The sequence below is a fragment of the Taudactylus pleione genome, unplaced genomic scaffold (genome assembly GCF_031769625.1).
Source record: "Taudactylus pleione unplaced genomic scaffold, aTauple2 ptg000184l, whole genome shotgun sequence".
NCBI classification, from domain to species: domain Eukaryota; kingdom Metazoa; phylum Chordata; class Amphibia; order Anura; family Myobatrachidae; genus Taudactylus; species Taudactylus pleione.
Genome location: NW_028284586.1, coordinates 3451153 through 3454753, shown reverse-complemented (window position 1 = coordinate 3454753; position 3601 = coordinate 3451153). Strand labels below are relative to the sequence as shown.

At 49.9% G+C, this 3601-nt stretch overlaps 1 pseudogene; it reads left to right on the top strand.

The window, feature by feature from the left end:
- Nucleotides 1–2181: 2181 nt before the first annotated feature.
- LOC148519704 (uncharacterized) lies at nucleotides 2182–3098 on the top strand (annotated as a pseudogene).
- Nucleotides 3099–3601: the final 503 nt, after the last annotated feature.

Genomic DNA, 3601 nt, shown 5'->3' with positions numbered 1-3601 from the left:
ATGCTTAGAGGGCTGCGGCAGAGGATCCATGACAACATTAATAGGGGAAAATATGTCAATGTTTTTACCCTTACGGCAAAAGCTAGGAAGGTTCTCAGGGTGGTAAAACGCCATGGGGGTATGGGGGAAGAGACATATTGCTCGTACTTGAATTGGCAGGCGGGTGTCTTTATATTTGCTGCATCTGGAATCCCGCCCACAGGAACACTTGAATGCCATTAGGTATCTTCACTTGATGCATTCAATGTTCCGTTCTGTAAGTAACTCCTCCTGGAGGACATATGATTAGGAATTCCAACGTAAGCAGTCGGGTTCCTCGATCACTGATTTTGGTTGCAAGGATGTGGAGGTCTGGCTGGAGGTGACTCAGCCGGTCCCTGCCCCTTCAGTGCCTCCCCCTAGGCGCCCACAAGCTGCCTTCGAGGGCTCCCCCCATCGCTTACTACTGGACGGTGCTATGCCTTCAATGGTTCCAGCTGCACTGCAGGAGCCCGTTGCAGGTTCCGGCATGCTTGCCTTCGATGTGGGGTGCCTCACTCTGCAAAGGATTGCTTCCGTGCCAAGTCTGGTACCGCCCACGGCCATCCAGCTGCCAGTGTCGGATCTAAATAAGGCGACATCCCCTATACGCCTGAGTCGCATGCTGTGCTGGCTGTGGCTTTATCCCCATAGGGAGGTGGCTGAGTTTTAGTTTTGGGGTTTTTCACAATGGTTTTTGTTTACTTCTTTCTGGCCCTATGTCTCTTGGTTATCCCAAGAATTTGAAGTCTGCGTCGGAGTTACCACAAGTTGTGCTCGCGAAAGTCATGAAGGAGGTAGAACTGGGACTGATGGCTGGTCTTTTCCTGACCCCCCCTTTGTCGGGCCTGGTTCTCTCACCTGTGGGCATCATCCATAAGAAGGAGTAGAGTAAATTTAGGCTCATTCAGCACCTGTCTTACCTGCATGGATCCTCGGTTAATGACGCTATTCCTTTGGAATTGTGTCACGTGCAGTTAAAGTCCTTCGACCAGGCTTTGGAGCTGGATCAGGCATCTGGCCCTGGGTCCTTGTTGGCTAAGATTGATGTTGAATTGACATTCTGCCTGTTGCCACTACACCCGGATACCTTTAGATTCATGGGTTTTCGCCTGCAGAATGGTTTCTACATAGACAAATGCTTGCCTATGGGCTGTTCCATATCATGCGCCTTTTTTGAGTGTTTCAACACATTCCTCCATTGGTGTGTTATTGCTGGCACAGGAGAGGTCAGGGTGGCCCACTACGTCAATGATTTCCTGTGTATCGGTCCAGCTGATTCCCCTCGCTGCGGTAAGCTACTTTTTCCAATGCAGTCATTGTTTGTGTTTTCAGGGTCCCAGTCACGAGCGAAAAAATGGAGGGTCCAGTGATGCAGCTCTCCTTCCTGGGTATTGAGATCGATACCTTGGCTGGTTGCTGCCGTCTCATATTGGATATGTTGCGAGGGTCTTTTGTGTTTGCATTAACCGTGGGTATACTCACCCTGCATCAGGTGCAGTCCATGCTTGGACTTTTCCACTTTGCCTGCAGGGTCATTCCTATGGGGAGGATCTTTTGCCGGAAATTGGAAAGGTCTATTGCTAGCATCCTTCGCCCTCATTATTTTGTCCGTTTATAGCTGAGATCAAGCGCGATTTGCTTGTTTGGAATGTGTTCCTTGCCCAGTTCAATGGTGTAAGTATATGGCCTGTCCCACCGCGCAGTAACACTTAGCTGCAACTATTTACAGGCGCGGCTGGCGCGACTGGCTTTGGAGCTTACCTCAACGGTCTGTGGTGCGCTGCACCTTGGCTGTTGACGTGGGCTGCGGAAGGGTTCACTAACAATATGCTGTTGCTTGAGCTGTTCCCCATTGTAGTTGCTCTAGAACTCTGGGGGGACCGCTTGAGGAACGCTAGCATCACATTTTGGTGTGACAACCAGGATGTAGTGCATGCGATCAATCGTCAGAGTTCATCATCTCTTCCGGTTGTTCGTCTGCTAGCGAGACTGGTGCTGCGTTGCCATGCTGCTGAATGTCCATTTTGTTGCCCGTCATGTGCCAGGTGTACAAAATGCGATGGCGGATGCTTTATCACAATTCAACTGGCACCGGTTTAGGGAGTAAGCTTCCCAGGCTGAGTTGTCTGGTGACCTGTGTCCTCATTATGTTTGGCAGATCGTCAGGCTGGCATGGAGGAACTAGCTTTAAGGGCCATTGCCCCCAGGACTTTGCGCTGTTATCAGGTGGGTTGGCTGGAATGGGAGCGTTTCCATGTGTCGGTGGCCCAGGCAGGTAAGAGCTTGCAGCAAGTCATGCTGGCTTTTATTTGTGATCTGTACTCACAAGGGCGCTTGCTGTGATGTAGAGTATATATGCAGGCGTGTCGTTTATCTCTGGGTTATATGACATGCCCGATCCCTCAAGGTCCTTCTTTGTCTCGTTGGCTTTGAGGGGTTGGTCCAGGTCGACCCCTACAGCAGTCGACTCCAGGCATTCCATTGACATTTCCCTGTTGCATCGCTTGTTGGCTGCGGTCCTTGCAGTTTGTTTTTCACCATTCGAATGCCTGTTATTTCAGTTGAGTTTTGCCATGGCTTTTTACGGAGCGTTTCGGGTCTGTGAATTAGTTGCCCCTTCTAAGAGGGCTGACCCACCACTCACTGTTGCGGATGTGATTGTACGCCCAGGCGCAGTCCTTTGCCTTATAGGACGCTCCAAGACGGACCAGGCTGGTAGAGGGCGCTAGCTTTCCCTTCAACCATGTTCCATTCCTGCGGTATGTCGAGTGGCGCTGGTGCGCGCCTTCGAACATGTGCGTGGTGAACGAGATGGGGCATAGTTGATGCACAAGGATGGGTCCCCGGTTACGAAATACCAGTTTTGTCATGTCTTGAAGCGTTGCTTGGCATCTTTAGAGCTCGAGGCGGGTAAGTTCGGCACTCACTCATTAAGAAATGGAGCTGCTACAGCTGCAGCTTCTGCTGGTTTATCCGACAGGGATATACAATCCCTGGGTCGGTGGCGCTCTGCTGTGTTTCGTCGCTATATTCATCCGGGTTTATCTGTGTTCAAACATAGCTCACCGGAGGCCTAACCACTCGCCGACATACTGCGGGAGTCTATGAGGAATTTTTATTTTTCCCCCAGGGTCCAATTGGATTCTCAATTACATGAAATGGCGTGATTAATAGTTTACTCCGGGGTTTTTTAGTTTTTGCCTCAAGTCCGGTTGGCTACGTTGTTCCCCTTCCCCTGCCCTTCTTTATGTTATGCTTCCATGTATGTTTTTTTCTTTCCATGTTTACCTTTCTTTTTCACATGTTTTCAGGTGGATTTTATGTTAAGCCGATCTGGGTGTTAGGGCATTCCTATATATTCTGGGCTGCTCGATCCCCATTAGCTTATGATACTAGCAGTTTCTCTCAGCCGCATTTAATTAGGTGGTTAGGTTTTCGGGGGATATGCTGGGACTCTCTTTTAGGTAGGTTTGTCTGCTGTACAGTCTTATGGGTTGCCTAAGGTGATAGTGTTGCATCTGGGCGGGAATGACTTAGGTAAGTGAACTGCTGTAGATTTGCACTCTGTTATCATGAGGGA